This window comes from Fukomys damarensis, unplaced genomic scaffold, assembly GCF_012274545.1.
Source record: "Fukomys damarensis isolate Sample0158 unplaced genomic scaffold, DMR_v1.0_HiC HiC_scaffold_27, whole genome shotgun sequence".
Taxonomy (NCBI): Eukaryota; Metazoa; Chordata; class Mammalia; order Rodentia; family Bathyergidae; genus Fukomys; species Fukomys damarensis.
The window spans coordinates 17855223-17876382 of record NW_022900939.1 but is presented as its reverse complement, the minus strand read 5'-3'; the positions used below and the strand labels follow the sequence as shown (position 1 = coordinate 17876382).

At 49.8% G+C, this 21160-nt stretch overlaps 1 protein-coding gene across 1 annotated transcript in view; it reads right to left on the bottom strand.

Annotated features, from left to right (window-relative positions):
- Kcnq1 (potassium voltage-gated channel subfamily Q member 1) overlaps positions 1-21160 on the bottom strand; it is a 343150-nt gene that overhangs the window by 247043 nt on the left and 74947 nt on the right. The window lies entirely within an intron of this gene.

The following is a 21160-nucleotide window of genomic DNA, read 5'->3' as shown; positions in this document are numbered from 1 at the left end:
ATTCCCTTCCCCTCTTATCTCCTGAGTCTGGATATCACACTGCTCTCTTCCCATTCCACTAGCTCCTTAGATACAGAACTAAATCCGCTCTTATCTGAAAGCAGTTTCCACTGTGGTGATTTCCAGAAAGCTTTCTTCCCAGTAAGACAGGAACGTGTGTGGGTCTGTTTCATTCTCTCCCTTCACCTCTGTCAATGTCTCTCTGGGGAACAGAGCCCTTCCCCTGGGCTGTTTTTATGACTGAGAACAGGGCACAAGTTTCTTCTCAAAGGCTGGAGAGTTAAGTACTTGAGGCTCTGCAGGCCACATGGTCTCTGTCCCAACCAGGAAGCACAAAGGCGCCAGAGACAAAGCATTTATGACTGTACCTGGCTACGTACTGATAAAGCTTTATTTACACGATGTCAGGCAGGGTGTGGGCTGAGGATTAAAGACCCCTGGGTTAAAGCATCCTCTGATGGTGAGGGGTGGTTGTGGGTTGAATTGTGTCACCTTTAACTCATGGGTTGACATTCCAAACCCCAAACAGTGTCTCAAGAGCATGACCGTCTTAGAAATAGGACTGTTTCAAGCATGATTAGGTAAGATGAGGCTACATGGGGTAGGTTGCATGGAGTAGTGTCCCAACCCAGCACGACCAATGGAAAAAAAAGGGAAATTCAGGCACAAAGACATACACACACAGAATGTCATGTGAGCATGAAGGCAGAAGCCACAGAAGCCAGGATGATATTTCTATAAGCCAAGGAATGCTGAAGATGGTCTGCAGCCTCTGAAACAAGAGGGGAGACCTGGACAGATTCTCTTTCACAGCTGCAGGAGGAACTGCCCTGCCCATGTTGGCATCTTGTATTTCTGGCCTGCAAGAGACTGCAAGTGCCACTCAGGGGCTCCATGTTGTCACCAATCCCAGGCCAGAGGACTGGCAATGGTCTCTAGAGATGACCAGGGCCCAGGCCTCAGGCCAGAAGCTCCCTGTTTCCAGGAAGGATTCCTGAAGGCTTGAGCGAGACTAGGCCCTCCCTCTCCTTGCAAGGCCATAGTGGCCTGGCCTTTCCCCCTGCCACAGAGAACTCTGGCCTCTGAAGACAAAACCCAAAAGTGCCTGAGAGGCATCCTGAGGGAAGGACCGGCAGTAGTAAAGGCGCAGGTGTCTGTAGGAAGGTCCAAATAGTTAGAGAGGCAGACAGGGCTGCCTGGAAAACAGGCCCTGAAGTCCCTCCTGGGCCCCACTCTATTGGGGCCTCCATGCACAGACATGGTCCAAGTTGGCTGCCCTGCAATTTGTGGTGGGATGGGGGGCCCTGAGACTGCCTGCTCCAGCCTGTAGACACTATCTGCCAACTAGAAGTCAGCTTTACACATATTTAAAGAAAATCCCTCATCTTCCCCATGTAGGCGGTTTCCGTCTCCAGACCAGTTACATAGGGACTTATGTTCAGGCAAGGGACCCCACTGCTAATGGCTGCCAATCCCACCAAAGTCACAGCTCCCTTAGTTAGGGCCAAGATGGGATGAAGGGGGAGGGGCATTTTATCTGCTGGGAGGCCATGCTTCTAAAAATATTCTAGTAAAGAATTTCCGCAAGACTCGAAGTTTAGCAAAGCAAGAGACTCGGGGGTGAATGGGCCTCATGATGTCAGGCTGCAGTGCCCAGGCCACTGCTCTGGTCCCTGCTCCCTGCAGCAGAGGTTGGGGGCATTGCCGACCTCCAGCAATTAAGGGACCTCCAAAGTGCAAGGCAAGAAGGTCACATGGTGCTTGTGTGTGTGGGCTGACGTGTGTGTGTGTGTGTGTGTGTGTGTGTGTGTGTGTGCCCGGCTCCTCTGTGTATTGACTGCTTGTTGCCTTGCTCATTCTACAAATCAAGAGATTTTAATGACAGGCGGTGAATTTAAACAGTTTTTTTTTTTCCTCCTTTCAGGAATGTTTTAAGGGATTGAGAGGAAATTGTGCACGGATTTTGCTGTTTTAAGAGCTAATATGTGAACAACTTCAGAAGGATGTGTGTTGTTTCAGGGCTGAAGTTTACACAGTAAACGAGAGACACTAAAGCAGACTTGTCATGGACTCTGAGGCCCTGCCTGCCTCCTTGAATTTCATTCCTGGGAGAAGGCGCTGCCTCTCCGGGGAGCAAAGCTGGAAGGGAACAGAAGCCTGATCTCTGTCCCCTTCTCACCCAGCCCCCACTGTGAACAGGGTGGCTGGAGAGGGGTACCCTGTGGACAGCCAGCAGCACATGGATGGGGAGGGGGCAGCTGCCCACTAGGAACTCTCTCAAGGTACTGGAGGGCTGCATTCAGATATTTGCAAATCCCACAGCCCCTAAATGATCTCTCCTCCTAAGATGGTCTTGTTTCTAAATTTGGGCTGAGACCTCTTGGGTACAAATAACTGTCAAAAATCACAAACACCAAAACATAGTTAAGAAGAAATAGACAACCTGGAAATCCCTATATCTACTGGAGTTTCTAATGAAAAACTTTCCCACAGTGGAAACTCCAGGCCCAGATGGCTTCACATGTTCTATCTATCCAACACTAACGGAAGAAAAGCTAGTGATTCTATACAAACTCTTCCTAAAATGGAGATGCAAAGAACAGTTCCCAACTCAGTCTTTGATGCCAAAGGTACAACCAACAAGCAGACTACAGATGCCATCCTTCATGGACACAGACACAAACAACTTTTGCAGAATCCTATCAAAGCAAGCAAATGGTATATAGATTTTTAAATGCATCACAACCAAGAGGCTTTATGGGAGGAATGCAGGGTTGTTTTATTCTGAAAATCAATTGGTGAAATTCACCAGATTAGTAAGAAAGAAAAAGACACATGATTATCTCAGAAGAGGCAGGAAAAGCATTTGACAAAGCCCAACGGCCATTCTGTACATTTTCTATTCCCCAGCAAACTAGGAAGAAAGAGAAATAGTCTGACAAATAGTACCTTCCACAAAACCCACAGCCAGATGTCCCCAAATGGAATGCTCTCCCTTCCATGTCAGCCATAAGACAGCAGCGCCTGCTGTCCCCTCACCACTAAATGTCAACCTGTTGAAACCAAAGCTGGTACACTCAAAACAAAAACAAAATTAAAAAGCATATGGATGAAAAGTAAAAAAATAAAACTGATTTTATCGGGGACATGATCATCCCCATAAGAGAATCCTAAAGAACCTACAAAAACATATGAACTAAAATAGAACTAGTAAATAAAGCCAGCAAACTCACATGACACAAGGTCAATATAACCCCCCGAAAAATCAATTGTACTTTTATATCCCAGCAACAATCTTAAAATGAAACTGAGAAAACAATATCATTCAATAGCTTTAAAACACATGGAGTAACTAGCAATGAATCTAAGAAATTCTACGTGTCCTTTGTCCTGACAACTGCCAAGCACTCATGATTGGTATTTAAAAATATGTAAGTGGAGAGAGGTTTTATGTTCGTGGATCAGAAAACTCAGTATGATTAAGACATGTGTGATACCCAAATCCATCCATACATCAATGCAATGCCAATCAAAATTCCAGCAGTCTTTTTTTTTTTTTTTTTTTTTTTTTTTTTTTTATTGCAAACAAAATTCCCACGTTTTTTTTTTTTTTTTTTTTTTTTTTTTTTTTGTAAAAACCAACAAGTTGATTCCAAGATTTACATGAGAAATGAGAAGGTTCTGGCAGGGCATCACACTTTTGAAAATGAGCAAAATTGGAGGATTAACAGGACCTGATTTCAAGGCTTAGTATAAAAGTCACACTAATCAGGATAGTGCTTTACTGGCAGAACAGATTACAAAGTCCAGAAATCGGACCCACACACATGGCCAACTGATTTTCATCAAAGGTGCCAAAATAATTCCATGGAAAGAAAAAGTTGCTGGGACAACAGGATAGCCACATGCAAAAAGATTTAACCCTGCTCTGTACCTGTCACCATATATAAAATTAAACTTGAAATGAATCACAGATCTAAATAAGAAATATGAAACTATAAAATTTCTACAGAAAACAGGAGAAAAGGCCTTGTAACCTTGGATTAGACAAACATTTCTTAGAACACAGAAAAACATGAATCTTATAGGGGAAAACCCTGATAAATTAGACTTCATCAAAATTAAAAACTGCTGCTCTTTGGTGAAAGATTCTGTTAAAAAGACAAAGCCACAGATTGGGAGGAGATATTTGCAAAACACAGAACTGATAAGACTTATATCTAAAAATATGGACACAGCTATTCCAACTCAAGATTAAGAAAAACAGCCCAATTATTAAAAGCAGCAAACACCTGAATACTTCATCAGAGCAGAAATATGAAAGGCAGATATGCTCAATATCATTAGTCTCTAAGGAAATATAGATGAGAACCACAACTGCAACAGCAAAAACTTAAAAAGCAGACAATACTAAGTGCTGGTAAGAATCACAGCAGCCATAACACTTGCTTGTGCAGCAATGATCAGAGTGAAAGCTAGGATGACCATTCTATAGAACAATTAGGTAGTTTCTCAGGAAGGGAAAGATGCATCAACCCCACGATCCAGCAATCTCACTCCTAGGGATTTACCCCAGAGCAATGAAGACACATGATTACTCCAAAACCTGTGCGCAACATTCATGGCAGTTTAAGTCATAACAGCTGAAAACTGGAAATAGCTCACATGTCCATCAGCCTGTGGATGGATAAACAACTGTGGTACATTTTATCCTTTCCAAATAAAAGGAAACTACTGAATACAGACCACGACATCATGGACGAACCTCAGATGAATTATGCTAAATGATGGAAGCCAGGAACAGGGGTCCATGCTGCAAAATTCCATTCCCATGATACCTGGAAAAGACAGAGGGCAGGGCGGAAACACTACTTCATTCCCAGGTGCTGGGGTGTGGGGAGGGACTGGAAGCCTAGGGTACCAAGGAACTTTGGGGGTGATGGGACCATCCTAAATCTGGATTTCAGGGTGGTTTTATGACAGTAAGAATTTCTCAGGACCTATTGAACCCGGTATCTAAAGGAGGGGAAAATTCTCCCCATGTGACTTAGACCTCAACAGACCTAAATCTAAGCCAAGAGATCAAAAAACAAGACAACCTAAGAAATGTATACAACAACTGATAATTTTTTAAAATGTTAATCTATTAAAAAGACAGATAAGCTAAGTCAAAGATCTGGTTTTTGAAGAGTAAAAGAAAAAAAAAATTCCACACTCGTACACAGCAATCAACATCTCTGCTTCAAATCCCTGAGGCATCCTGTGCCCACCAGGCCCACTGATACTGCACAGCCGCCCAGGCTCAACAGCGGGGCCAGAACAGCCCCCTCCCCAGATCCCTGACCAGCCATGGCGTCGCCTATCTCTTCCTGGCTTTTAGGCTATCAGTTGTGTTAGCCTTGATGTTTGTCCCTCACTCATGTCCTGAGCTCCTAAAGCCAGCTCTGGCGCTGAGTCATGCCCTGGGCCTGAGACCCACGAAATGAGTGCTGGATGAGGCCTGGGGCAGGCACATGTCCAAACCTCACACTGGAGACCCCAATCCTCCTTCTCCCCAGGCTGAACCTGGTGCTCTCTGCCCACCTTCCCTGGCAGCCAAGGGGCTCTGTGAAGCCCCTCTCTCCCATCCAAGGCTCCTTCCCACTGTCCAGCTTCTAGCAGCAGCAGCCAAGATCCACTGCTTCCCAGCCCCATCTTCCATACTCCAGCTGCTCAGTGAAGAACTGGAAGGCCAACAATGCTCCTAGTGTCAGTGGCTTCCACTTTCCATCTACACCAACTGGAGGAAGGGGGCACTGGGGTGACAGCAAGGACACACACACTGTGGCACAGAAGAACTCCACCATAGGACTGTGATTCTTCCCCGAAATGACTATCAGGAAGCACTAGAAGGAAGCAATCCCAGTGCTGGCTAGGGTTAAGGGACCACACGGGAGAGGCTTGGCCTCACTGCCCACAACTTTGGCCTCTGACACAAAGCACTGGCTGACCCCTGTTCTGGGCCATTGCTGAAGATACAGGGAGCAACACCATACCTAGACTCTCCCAGCCATGCTGAACTCCCACCTGGTTGTAGTTCTGGGGTTTTTGCCTTGCCAGGTCTGCCTGCCTTACTTTCCAAGGCTGGCATCCACCCATGCCTTCCCATCAGCAAGCCCAGGCACTGCTTAAGGAGGCAATGAGATTTCCTTCCTGCTGCTTCCTTCCTTCATGATGGGGGCAAATGCTGCTGGTGAGGAGCAGAAAGCCCTGATTCCAAATGGCCCTGGAAAGGAGAAACTCAGGGCCATGAAGCCACACAGCATTGCTCACATCTACTGCCTGCCAGTTGTCTTGGGCCAGGCTTAGTACCCTGGACCCTGGAAGGGTAGCCTCGGCACATAGGCATCTCTTGTTTCCAGTCTCAGGCGCTAAGTTTCCATCCCAGATCCATAGGGAGCAGTCACTGGAAGTGCCTTGGACCCCAGGCAGGTCAAGATGCTCTTTGCAAGCAGGACCTGCCTTAGCCAGGACTTGCGTGGAGAAACATGGCTCCCAAGGGTCTGTAGCTTGGGATCTAATTCTTAAGGTAAAAAAAAAAATGGAGACGCTGGACTGTCCTTGTAGACCTGGAAAAAGTAGAGAGCAGAAGACAGGCTGCCAAAGAGGAAAAGCCCGACCAGTGAACAATGTTAGGAAAAAAGGAAGCTCCATAGCTGAGGACAGGCCTTTATTAGAGGCCTCAGAGACCAGAAAAGTGACTGTCTTAAAGTTTATGGGGTTCTGCTAGAGCAGTGGAGAGAAGCTATAACAAAGGGTTCATGGTAGCATGGTCAGGTACTATGGCCTGTTGATGGACAGCCACCACACTGTTGGCGACCAGAGGCAGAGACTAACAGCTACTAACTGGAGTCTGCTCTGCTGATCCCACCACCCGCCCTGGAGACAGCCTAAAATGAAAAAACAGGTCCTGTCCTGGCACCCAGAGCCTGTCACCAAACATCTCCAAAGGGTTGACTTTTTAGCCAGAGCTCCTTGGGAGAATCGAAGGGTATGGGTGGGGAACAGGCCCCCCCTCTGTTTCCTCCAAATGTGTCTTCACCCTGTCTCAAAGTCAAGCAGCACCCCTCTCTAGACTTATACATGAAAAGTGAGTTGATTGTGTATGTGTGTATGCTCACATGCATGTGAGGTCTGAGCACACGCAGCCCATGGCCAGAGCCAGAGATGCCTGTGTGCACACAGTGTGTCCCGCCTGTGATGTGGTTGGTAAGCAGACTTGCCTTGAAGTGGGTCATTGTATCCAGCCTTCCCCAGCATACCTACAAAACCATCTTGAGAAATCTTTTCCCCAAGGGATTGGCAAAGTCTTGAGACATCTTAGCAGAATTTATTCCTTTGCAGACATGTAAATATGCCCCCCTAGAACACCCCAATTGGACCTATGAGTCTAAAAAAAAGGGCATAAAAGCTGCTAAGGAAGAATCTCGGTTAGACTGGGACTTTCTTTGTCCAATATGGAATCTTTCAAAGATACATAAGACTGCAGCAAATAATGTGACAAATACATGGAGCTATGTACATCACCCATACCATCTCTTATTTTCTCCATGATGCCACACTTGATTCTGTTTTGTTTTTAAAGAAAAAGAACCAACAGAAAGAGTGATGCCTCCGCAGGCCACCTTTCCAGGGGAGCCCTGACATGAAATGCACTTCCTGCCCACGCTTCCTGGCCTGCACACCACCACCAGTGGTCAGAATTGAGACAGGTCCATGGCACCTCCAAGCTGTGAGCCTTGCACCTGCCTGCTCTATCGCTACCAACCCCACATCATGACACATTGCACCACACCACACCCTGAGCTCCTATTGTGCAGTACAAAAGCCCAGGAGCATCCTCATGTCCCCACTACACCCTCCCCTGCTCTCTACCCTCTGCCCCCTGCTCTGGACACACTAGCTTCTTCATGGATCCTTCTACCCATGCCAGGCACAGGTTTTGCTCAGGGCCTTGATGTGTGCCACCTCGCCTGCTAGGAACATGACTCCCAGCCCTCAATCTGGTCCTTTACACTGTCACAGAGATCCCTGCCTCCTGCAGAGAGCCCACCTGGGAGCCTCTCTACTGAGAATCACTACCCCCTCCCAAATCCTCATCACCTCCTTTCTCTATGACTATTCAGAGTACAAGCTTTGTGGGCTTTGAAACTCACAAAAGAGTCAGATGGAGGAAACCCCTTGCTGGAAGTGGGGGCAGCATTTGGAAATGAGAATATCAATATAGACCCAAAAGCAAGAAAGTAAAAGGTCCAGCGAGGACCAGAGACTAAGGAGTAGATGCAAAGGTAACAGAACAAAAACATAGGCCTTCTCTAAATACCAAATACTTCTAAAAAGTAACAAATGCACACTTTATAAACTACTCACAACAACAGTAACAAAATGCACATAGTTATAAAAGACCAAGACACAGTTGAGACTAAGAACATTAGTCACAGATAATAAATGCAAATATATTTGCCCTACCCAATAGGAGAAAAGTATTTTAACTTGATTCAAGATAAGGTTCAACTATATGCTTCATATAGGAAACACACTTAAGATGGATGTGACGGTGTATGCCTGTAATCCCAGTGTTTGGGTGGCTGAGACAGGAACACTGCAAGTGTGAGGACAGCCTGGCCTACATAGCAAGACCCTGTTTCAAACAAATACATAAGGGGGCATACTTAAAAGTAAGATAAATGAAAAAGGTATAGCATGCGAACACTAATTTCAGAATGGCTAAGTTCATATCAGATACATCAGTTTTCAGAGCAAAGAAAATTTCCAAGGATGATGAAGGCAATTTCATAATGATAAACATGTCAATTCATCAAGTGGATGTAAGAACCCTAATGGGAACGCGCCCAACAAACACACTGAGCAAAATCTGCTAGAACTGAAAGAATCGAGAAACATGTCCACAATCACAGCTGGAGATTCGGTTGCCCTCTCAACAACTGATAAAACAATGAGATGGAAAATCACAAAGACACCACGGGTAAGGACAGCGCTGTCACCACACTAATGATAATCACCAAACAGCCTCCCAACAATGGCACAATACAGCTTTCAAGTATGCACAACAGAATATTTACCAAGATAAATTGTACTTAAAGCTTAAGAGATTCAAGTCATATTGAGTTTCTTCTATGGCCACAAGTGAGTTAGGGCAGAAATTAGTAACATAATAACATCTGGAAATCCCCAAGTGTTGGGAGCACACTTCTAACAACCCATATTCAAGGAAGAAACTGAGAAAAAATTAGACAGTAGATTGGATGTGGTGAAAACACGAGGGATGTACTGAAAATCTTTTTAGAGAAACACGAAGGACACCAAGAATCAATATGAGGCCAGGAAAGCTGCAGTTTCTACCTGCAGAGGCTGAGGGGCAGGGGTTAATACTACACAAACAGAATAAAGAAACAGAAAAAAATCAGAGCAGAAATCAACCAGCCAGCCAAAAGGAAAAAAAAATTCACTGTAGCCAAAAGCTGGTTGTTTGACATTAAAAAAAAAAAAAAAAAAAAAAAAAAAAAAAAGATTAAAACTCTAGCCAAACTAATAGAAAAGAAAAAAGAGACATGAATTATCAATACCAAGAATGAGATAAGAGACATCACTACAAATTCTATTAACGTTTAGAAGAAAATGTAATATGAAAAACTTCATGTCAATAAATCTAACATCTAGGTAAAATGAACTAGGTCTTTCAAGTACACAATACCAATACTTATCTAAGAAGAAACAGATACTCTGAATATACTGTGGCTATTAAGTGTTTTTTTTTTTTTTTTTTTTTTGAGAAAGGGTCTCACTATGTAGTAGAGACTGACCTGGAATTCACTATGTAGCCCAGGATGGTCTCAAACTCACAGCCATCTTCCTGCCTCAGCCTCCTGAGTGCTGGGATGACAGGCATACGCCACCACGCCCGGCTCTGCTATTTAGTGAATTTAAAATCTAGTTAACAGCCTCCTCATGAAAACAGCTTTCCTAATAAAATCTACCAAACAGAAGAAATAAGACCAATTCTACAGTCTCTTTTTTCAGAAGGATAGAGAATACCTCCCAATTCCTGCTTGACTCCAGCCTAACACACTATCAGAAAGCCATACACAACATTCCTCATGAACATAGATGTAAAATTTCTTCGCAAAATTTTAGCAAATCACGCCAAAGCCTACACAAAAGGAATACTGCACCATTACCAAATTGTTTTTTTTATCCAGGAATGCAGGTTTAACGTCTAAAAATCGATCAACATACAATTCATCACAGGAAGAATCTACAGAATCAAAATGATCCTATCACACATGATCCTATCAAAAGACAAAAAAGAAAAGCATTTGTGAGAATCCAGTATCCATTCCTGTTACGAACACTCAGCACTGGCACCAGAAGGGGTGTTCCTCAAACCAATACAAAACATCTACAGAAACCTAGCGCTGCTATGGTATTCCGTAATGAGGGCTGGCACACTTCCCAGAGTAGAAGCAAAGCAGGAATGCCCACTTTAAAATCTTCACTCAAACAAGGCACCTTGAGCCTGGATGAAGACAGACTCAGCAAAAGGTGACCGTCCTGTGTGAGTTCAGAAGACCCTAAGAGTAGGGACCAAGACAGAAAAAGACTTCGGCTTTGCCCCTAACCCCAGACTTCCGAAGCAGCTGTCAGGTGGGGGGACCTCCCCTTGCTGTCAGTACAGAGTGACGAGCAAGAACTGACCCATACCCAGTCCCCATGCCCAGCAGCAAGTGTCCTGGGACTTCCCCAGCAGACCTCAGAGAGATACCAGGGAGAAGAGACATGGTCCCTGCTACAGATATTTAAAATGAAACAAAGATGCACCCCTTTCTCCAGGTCCTCCCACCAAACTCTGCTCTGAGTGCACAGTTATTCTCAGCACCAGATACCCAGAAACTGACCAAGTCCATCTCCCACCAGGAGAAGGGTGGCCTACACCCGCGGCACACACCTGACACTGTGTTTTGCCCGGGCTGCCTGTGCTGCAGTTTCTGGATTAAATGTGCACAGGGAACACAGCCCTGAGGGGGTGTTGCTCCCTACCAGCCCCAAGCCCAGGCAGGGCTGAGTGTACTCGTGTGTGTAGGCACATGTATGAATCTGAATGCACAGACACGGGCACGTTCATAAGGATGCCTATCTCTGCATGTCTGTGCCTGTGTGTCTCCGCATATGCCTGTGTGTATCCACATGTGTGTGCATCCACACGAGTCTGGCCTATATCTCCACATGTTTGTGTACCTGTCCATGTGCGTGTCTGTAGTGCATGTCTGTAATACTCTCCTCTCAGTATGGCATGCAACTAGATTAGGGTGTATTATTTCCAACCTGTTACTTATCCACTTTGACCATGACCAAGCTTGGAAAATAGCATCACCACTAGGAACATGCCAGCTGGGTTTTCAAAGCGCAGGGCTATCTTCTGCCCAACAGTGACTGGGTCCATCTGGAAAGTTACATGAAGCACCCTTATGCCAAGCCCCCAGGCCTCATGGCCACTACGCAAAAAAAAAACAAAGCCATGCAGGCTGGAGGTTAGGGATACACATTCCCAAGAGGCCAGCAGACTGACCAGACTGTGACCTGCATGTTAGGAGAGACCATCATCCTCAGATGCCATGACCCTAAAGAAACTTGAGGGTAAAATCCAATCCTTTTCAGCCCAGCAGGAGCTGATGGCCAGCTCCAGGTGCGCTGCACTGGCCTCAGAGTTAAAAGCATCTCCCACTAGCTACTGAGGAGGCTGTGGGTAGCCCATCTCCCAACCCCAGCAAAGCATCCCACCACCATCCTTGGCCATCACACAACTTTGAAAGCGGGAGACAGAAAATGTAGTGGGAGGAGCTGCCAGGCCAGGCTCTGATGGCTCAGTGAAGCAGGGGGATGGGGGGACCTAGGTGCTTGAGCAGTGGCCCCTCAACCCTGTGAAGCTGTACTGAGCCCCCTTCCTCACTCCCACCCTCGAAGTCACACAATGACACGCTTCAATGGCGCACAGCCGGGGCCTCTGGTTTTCGTTCTGTGTGACCTGGGGAGGCCAAGAACGTGATCAGAGCTGTCTGAATGCAGTGCCCTGGGGGGATTACTCAGGCACCTGCCCAGCCCCCTCCCCAGGCCCCTGCCCAGCGATGCTCCACTGCGGCAGCCCACTCATCCAGGCGGACAGCTGGTGCCCCACAGGCTTGGGGCCCCACCAGGCTCATCCTCTTATCCCCACGACCTCCCCCGGGCAGTCCCCGGGTGCCCCACTGGAGAGCGGGTGCCAGGGCAGCCTGCTCAGTCCGCCCCACTCTGTTATGTCAGCTGTTACCCTGTGCTTAAAGTGAGGCGCTCCAGCTGGCCAAGGTCAGATGTAAAAACAAGGACCTAACAAAACCCGGCCCCTCAGCTACCCTGAACTGGAGACCCCCACCGAACGTGGTACTTACTGACGAGGCTCTTTCCAGCCCTCGGGCAGAGCATAAAGGAAACACCTGTCCCCACGGCCGGCACACGCTAATCCCACTAAACCCCAGTGCAGAAGCCTGAGGGCCCCACAGCAGGCACCCCCACCCCAGGTCTGACTTTTGTCCTAGGCCCAAGGGAACACGATGGCAAGGAAAGCAGGAGAGAAAAACAGGAAGCGCCAGGGAGCTGAGTCCGCCTCATGCAGTTACACTTTCCAGCCAGTCCTGCAAGGCCAAGAACAAAGTGCCCGTGGGACTGAGAGCAGCCTGGGTGTCCATGAAGGCTGCCTGCCCTAGCCAGGGCCCTCCACCCCTGTATGGCTATCACGCGCCAGAAGGGTGGGAGCTCCCGTGTGAGCCTGAGAGGCCCTTTCTGCTGACACAGGAGCTCCACAGTCACCCCACCCTGCGCCTAGCCCCCCAAAGAGACAGCAGTCACCCCATGTGCAAGTCCAATGGTGCCTGCACCTGAACCCAGGCTGAGGCCAACTCTCATTACCAACCTGGAGCTGAATCATCACAATTTCTGAAAAGATGAAGAAAAGAGAAGGGGATGAGCTGGGGAAAGCAGAAAATGTTAGACCACCCGGGACCTGGTGGCCTTGGGAGAGCACACACACAAGCACACACGTGCCACGCACACACACGTTATGACATACATGTCCTGCACACCAGGTGCTGGAAGGGCAGTGCTGGGGCCTAAGCAGGTCCTTGAGTGCCTCCAGATACCTGCCTCTCCCCAGAGGGATGGGGCATCCCAGAACCATCCCTGTTCCCTCAGCCAGCAGTATGGACCTTGTAGACAGGAAGTGGACCAAGGTACTTCTAGGAGGGCAGGTCTAGGAGACACTGGCCAGGCTACAGAGCACAGGGCCCAAGCTGTGCTGGCAGCTGCCCTACCCCCACACACTGAGTCCAGCAACAGTGAGGCCTGCTGCAGTGGGGGCTGGAGGGGTCATACCAGCCAGGCCTCTCTCCTGGGCTCTTGCACAGAGCCTGCGGGTGTATTTTCTAAGATGCTGCACTGACCCCCACTTCATGTCATAGCCCTAAAATAGCACATGTGTAGCTGGAAAATAGGAATAACCTCCAAACAAGTGTAAGGGCTATATGGACTTTGGGAAGGTCCCACCAGTCTTGCACACTTTCTTCCACTTCCTTCCCGGGCTCCTCATGCCCCATTTGCCCTGGACACATGCGATGGACACAGCGATCCTGGCCCACAGCAGACAACTTGAGGTCCCAGAGCGCACCTTGTCATAGAGCATGATTCCCTGGGGACCCCACCACACACAGGGCCCCGTGTGCTCAGGGAAGGTCAAGTTATGGCTGTGAATGCTGTTTACACGGCTCTGCTGAGTCCATATAAAGTTCTCCACACAAGCAGATGCTTCCGGGACATGCTGGTGGCTGACCCAAGTCCAGTCCCCCAAGCTAGAGGAATAAGGGGGTCCGGTGGGGGATGTAAATAATGTCCAAAAGGTGGGGACAGCCTGACATGCTATCTGCACCCCAGCTCTTGACTCAGCAGCCTGGGGGCCCACAGAGGTGCTGCAGCCCACACTGGAGGTAAGGGGACTGTCCACCCCTTGCAGTTGAGGAGACCATAAAGGGGAGGCAGCAGCTGCTCTGGGCCAAGGAGTCCCAAATTGTGTAACAACCACATACACTGAGATAGAAGCAGCTGCACACGCTGGGACAAAGGAAGAACCCAAATACACACGGCAGATGCAAAGTGTCCCATGGGGCTGGCATCCTGGATTCAGTAGGAGAAGGCCTCTATTCTGGAGCACACACTGGCCGAGGTTCACAGACCCCTGGGTTAAAATATCTTCTGACAGGTGTTCTGGGTTGAACTGAGTCAACCCCAGCCCTCAGACCTAGGACGGTGACCATTTGGAAATAGGGCCTTTGCAGACATAAATGACACAGCCCCCAGCCTGACTCAGGAAAATTCCCACATGGGTATATTCACACATAGAGAGAAAACAGTGGGGTAGAAATGAGTGGGCAACCAGGGAAGGCATCTGGAAACTGCGTGGACTTCTAACAAGTGCCCTGTAAGTCCAAAGTGAGGTCCAACTTCAAACAGTAAAAAAGAAAAGAGATAGGTCGGGGAACCAAAATGCCCACAAACCATACTGGGCACCTTGAAGATGGAAACAACTGTATCTTAGATGCTACTTTAAAAGCATCAGCTCCTGCTGTTTTAGAAGTCACCTGGCTGAATAAAGAGTTCAGAATGGACATGGCCAACTTTCCCTGGAGGGCAGAGAGTATTCGCTGAGGCTCTGCAGGCCACCATCTCTGCCCTGATGGGAAAGCGGCAGAGCTGCCAGAGACAACACATTCATGAGTGCACGTGGCTGAATGCTAATAAAATTTATTTACGCAAACAGGCAGCCAGGCTGTGAGCTGACTTTCACAGACCCCTGGGTTAAAGCATCCTCTGACGAATGCTATGGGTTGAATTGAGTCACTTCCAACCCCCAGGACCTTAGAGTATGACCGTATTTGGAAATGGGGCCTTTGCAGATGCAAGATAAGAGTAAGCCTCCATCCAGCATGACTGGTGTTCTTATCACAGGGGACATTTGGGCACAAAAACACGTAGGGAGGATGCCAGGTGAGGATGAAGTGGGTGGGGGCAGGGGGCTGGTGCATCTGCAAAGCCCAGGAACCCCAGAGGCCACCAGCAGACTCCCCAGGCACCAGGCACAGGTCTGAACCATCTCATACCTCACAGGAGGACTAGCACTGCCTTGCCTGGTCTCAGCCTTCAGCCTTCAGAATGTAAGCAAGAAATGCCTAGTTAAAGCTACCTTATCTCTACTCCTTTGTTACAAAACCCCAGCGGACTCATACAATTGCCATCACAAAAGTGAATGCCAGTAGCTTTGGCCTCAGCAGCCCTTCTTGCAGGACCAGATACCAGGTGGACATTCATGCGTTTGTGTTTAGTTTCTAAACACAGGCTTCAGAGCAGATATCTGAGGCCTGTCCAGCTCTGCTATGGGCTCCAGGGAGTGTCGCTGAATCTTAGATGGCAACTAGGGCAGCTTCAGACCATGCTCTGCGCGCCCGGGACAAGGCATCCCATGCCAAATCCTACTATGTCCTTCTCAGACCCCCCACAGGCCAGGCAGACCACAGCACCCCAACAGCCACCCAGTACCTTCTCTAACAAACTGAACAGAGAGGGCATTCAGAGCCCCACCTGGCATCTGCCACTCCTAACCACGGGCTCAGTGGTATATGTTGATGAGAACGCTCATCTTTGAGGGAAGGAAGGAATCCATCAACACCCTAAAGCAATGGCCCAGACAAAAGGCCACCTCTCAATGGCCCTGGGCCCTAAGGAACTTCCTGCTCCAGTGGCAGTCCTGGGCCCCACATTCCCCTCTGCTCCACATAGGCCACCTGTGTCCACCTAGAACTAGATGCAGTGAGGGACCCTCCCACAAGCTCTAGGGAGTGACCCCGCATCCTGCTGAGCAAGCTGTGCCATGCCATTCAGTGCCCTGGGGCTGTGCACAGAGCTGAAGCACTATGTCTATGTGTCCTCAAAGCCCAGCCAGAGAGGCTCCACGCAGATGGAACTCAGGTGTGACCTGCATGTATATAGGGCCCTGAGTGTGAAGACCTGAAGCCTATATCCTGCCCTTCACACTCAGTTTGAACACTGAGCCCAATATACAGTAGGTGCTTAATAAATGTTTGCTGGCAGAACAATGTCCTGAGAGTGAAAATCTCCCAAGAGGGCCCTGGAGCCAAAGAGGAAGCAAGTGACACCATGGGGCAAATCAGTGGGCAGGAAGATATCCGACAGCGACCCGTGAGGGACAGAACACTGCCAGCTGTAGGAGCTCTGGTAGCAGGGGGTGTGGACCATGTAGGGAACCAGACCTTGGGTTTGTTAATGGAAAACCTGAGCCGTCTGCTGGTCCCTGACCTTGGGTACAGTGACTCAGCCTTTGGGAGCCTCCTTTCTTCCCTGCAAACAAGTCTTCAGGGAGAAAGTCAGAGTGCACACACATGGTGGGTCCTGGTAAGCAGCTGCAGTGACCAGCATGGAACTGATACCTTCCTAGCTAGCAGACACAGGATTCAGGAGCAAATACAACCCAGGCGACACCCAGGCAGACATAGGCTGAGGCCAGCGCTGTAACAATACAACACAACACCAAACAGCACAAACTGCACGGGCGTTTACCAGTACTTCAGCAGAGTGCCTACATTACAAAAACAAACACAACACACACCAACACAGTACCAAACGTGACACCATGTCAGGAATTGTACTTAGGCCAGTAAGGGGCGCTCGTGGCATTAAAGGGTGTGGACAGCAGAAGCTGGAAACGTGGGCCTCTGCAGGGAGCATGTTGAGTGAGAACAAGGACCGGGACCTGGAGGAGCTGAGGACAGGCCCCAACCTTGTTCTGTGGAGAGGGAGACCCACCGAGGGCCGTCATGGGGGCTCAGAGGGTTCCCACAGGATCTCACTTTGCTGCTAGGAAACTGAGGCCCACAGAGGGGGGATGCAGAAAGCCTAGGCAGTGCAGGATCCAGCTGGCGGAGGGAGGGTGGGTCACTGTGGCGGGCCGGGGCGAGGGAGCCTCTGCAGCAAGGGGAGGAAGCCGTAAGCAATGACCTCATCCCCCAGGCCTCCGCCCCAGCACACGGTTCCCAACCACAGGCATCGCAGGACAATTCCCTGGTATGCTCGCCACCAGAAGGCACAGGGCGTGCACGTTTGCCTTGTGCTTTTCCGTGCTCCTTACTCTGTGCAGGATTTGAAAAAATTTTTTAAAAAGCTGAGATTACAGAGACAAAAAGCAGCCCCTCACCTGGGCCAGGGCAGAATTTCTTACTACAGAGAAAGTGGGGAGAGTTTGTGCTGACAGTGAGTCTGGGAGTGAAATCGAGCTACCAAAAAAACTTGGTCACACGGGAGCACACATATACCCGTGTATAGCAGGCACACGTAAACACGCGCACAGTGATGTCCTGAGCAGGACCCTGCACACATGTGTGTATACCAGATCTATACACACACACACACACACACACACACACACACACACGTAGCCTCTGGATTTCAGAAACCAGGTTAGGACTCCCTCCCTGGGAAGTCACAACTGGGTCTCAGGGCCTCGCAGACCTCAAAGGCGCCTGTTCCAAGAACAGGGCCAGACCTGGCTGAGATGAGATTCTTGCTAAAATGGCTTTTTCAGGCCCACCAAATATCCCTGCTTCAGCAGAATGCTTAATCCCTCTGAAGCCGCCCTGGGGCTTCCTTAACCCCGGCTGAGATAACAGCTTCCTGGCACCAGAAGCCAGGCGCAGCCCAAGAAGGAAAAACACTGGGTCCCAGGGACACGTCCTCGAGAAGCTGTTTTTCCCCCATCTGCACATCACGCTCTCTGAACCCGCGCAGCGTGCACACTGGGCCCCTGTGGGGCGCCCGCTGCTGTGGTTGGGGCTCTCTTGCTCCTCAGGAGCCACATGTGACAAGAGCGCCTCCTGGTGGCCCATGGGCAGCGGAGGCTGCCTTGCCTTCACTGGCTTTACTCCACCAGCCTTTACTCCTGAAACCCCCCATGTCCACCCTACCTGCTGTCCCCTTGCTGTGTCCAGGGCGCAAAGCCCTAACTACAACTCTTAGTTTTTTTTTATTTTTGTTTTTTGAGACAGGGTCTTGCTACACAGTCCAGGCTGGCCTCAAAATTGTAGTGATCTTCCTGCCTCAGCCTCCCAAGTGTACACCACCATACCCGGTGAGATCCTAACTTACTTCTACCCTCCGATGGTCCTGTGCTTGCCAGCCCCTGAGGACATGAGTGGTGGGATCTCTGCCTGCCTGGCCCCAGAACAGTGTGGCTCCTTCTCACCCTGGGGAAGCCTTCACTGTCCTGCAGGCCCCCACACCTTCCTCCCAGTCTGCCATCATGGGTGAGCCCATGGCTGCCTTATTCCTGCTGTCCCCAGTGCTACCTGTGGCCAGGACCACGGGATAAGTGGCTTGACATGGAGTTCAAACCCACCAGCAGGGAGGAGCAACCTCCCCACACATGGTAACACAGCAGGAAAGGCAGGTCTGAGGCCTTCTCTGACCCCTTCCATTTTACAGGTGGGAAAACTGAGGCCCAGCATCACACAGCAACTTGGGGTGTCCTGGTGGGGCAGCTCTGGTAGTTGGGTTTAAAGGAAGAATGTCCAAACCTAGAAACACCATTTGGGGCAGGCAGGGTGAGCGTGGACACAGTGAGGTCTGCCCCGAGGAGTATGGGGGGATATGAGAAAAACGTGTGTCCCACCCACAGAGCCCCATCCTCACACTGTTGTGAAAAGAGTGGGTTTCTAGGAGGGAGGACACACGGAAGCTGACCTGAAGCCAGCCTTATAAGACACCAGAGAACAGCCAGGTGGTGGCAGGCCGTTAAGCAGCCAGGAGGGAGGGTGAGGGGGAGAGAGAGGTGATGGCAACAAGTCTGGAGGGACTTGTGCCTGAATGCCTGACACTTTCGGGGCCACAGAGAGAAGTTAGAGTTTATCCCAGTATCGCAAGGATCTGGTATGTTCTGGTTTTTGTTTTTGAGTCTCTCCCTGGCTTTTTGTGTGGGAAAGGTGCTTAGCAAGTTGAGAAGGACACAAAGGAGATGAAGGTGGCAGTGTTGCTGCCCTCACAGATAAGAAAGGGCCACTTCTTGAGACACATTTGGAGGGCTGGGACGTTTCACCTAGGGCCAAGAGCTGCTCCACTGACCCTCCCAGGCCCAGGCAGGGAAGCCTCCGCGGGACGCTGAGAGTTGTCTTGGAACTGGCCACCAGGTGGCGCAAGGACCCCAGAGATGCAGGGCTGGGTGGGCGAACACTGTGTTAGAGGTAGGGGCTGTTGGGAGGAGAAGGGCCTGAGTCCCTGGGAGATGGGGGGACAGCCACCTCAGCTAGCACATGAGGAGAAAACAGGCATGATACACACAGCCACAATGGTGAACACATGCAGACACAGTGACATGTGAAAACATATAAACACACATGAATGGCGGTATATATACACTTGCATGTATGTACACATGGTCGCACATAACACATTCCCACACATGTGAGCATACATACGTGCACAAATGTGCACATGGGCACCTCCCAGGGGAATACTCTGGCAGCTTACCCTCACAGCCTGGGAACTACTGGGCACCCTCAGCCCCAGGCCAGGGTCCTCACAGACCTGGTCTCCACAGAGGAACCAGAAAAGGCTTGACCTGCTCCTCTCATAGCAGAAACATCCCCAGATAGAAGTGCTGCGGGGATACCATGGCACACGGGACCTGTGCCCCCCTGAGCAGGAAAGAAAACGATGGCCCTGACTTGGCAAAGATGGCACTGACCCTCTTCCTGGTGAGCATATAAGGCCCCAACAAGATAAGTGGGTGTACTCTGACAGGATAGGAAATGTCAGGACCCTGGAACCAAGAGGGTCATCCTAGGAAAAGAGGTAAGATGCTCGTGACATGCAGGAGAGATGCTGGATAGGATTTGACATCATCCGATCAAAACCACACCGATCTGAGCCTGGATGATAGTTCCCAAACACGAAAACACATTCCTGTGCCCAGCAGCCAGGATGTTCTTTCCAGAAAAGCACAAGAGTGACCTGCCCTTAAAACCAGGCGTCTACAGGTCTTGGGTGTCACCTGTGCAGCACACTCAGCAAAGGGGCAGTGACCACATGTGCTGACAGAGATCCTTCCTGGGCACTCAAAGTCTGTGATCAGGTCAGCTCTGTGAGGTGGGAGGTGGCAAACTGGATTTCCAGCTTGTTCCATCTGGTAATCCCCAAGGATGAGAGGGAGAAGCACACAAAAGAACACAAGCAGAATGATGCTGGCCTTAGCCCTGCCAGGGCCCTGCCTGCCTGCCTGAATCACACTCAGGCAGCTCCCTTGAAGATCCTGTGCTCCCCAGACATGCTGGTTCCCTGCACCCCTTCTCAACAGCCTCACAGCCACCCATGTCAGCTTTGGGTTTCCTACTGGCCCGTGAGCTGCACAGAGCAGAGGTACTTTGTTACCAGTAGTGGTAAGCTATAGGTTAATTCACCCTCGTGGCCTCCATGCCAGAGTGGAGCCCATCCTTGGTTGGATGGGACCGGGACCCAGGGGTCCTTCCTAGGCCCTGTCTCGGGAGCTCACAGCCATCTGGGGGGACAATCAAACCCCACTCTCAGCTGTAGAAGCAGAGGGCCAGGGCAGGGGGAAATTGGGAATTTCAGTCTTCGAATGGCCTGCACACTCCTCGAGGGCCAGGGACACAGTAGAGGGTGGCCTGTCCGAGCCTCACTCACAGGGAGGGGAGTGCCCAGGGCTGTGTGCTGGGGCAAGTATACTCCAGGATGGGGTCCTGCAGGACGACCTGTAAGATGTGATACCAGGCTGGGTGCCTCCTGGGATGTTGGAGGACCCTCCAGGCCATGGCGTGGGTGACAGCATTGGGGCATGCTGCGGTCCATGTGCCAGTGATAACACAAGTGGGAGTCACTTGGCCCCAGGGCACTATCTGCCAACCCCAGTTCCACCATCCTCCTCTCCTCCCTTCCACACCAGCCCAAGAGACCCCCCTCAGAAAGTCCTCCAGAGTCACAAGCTCCAGGCCTCTCCCTC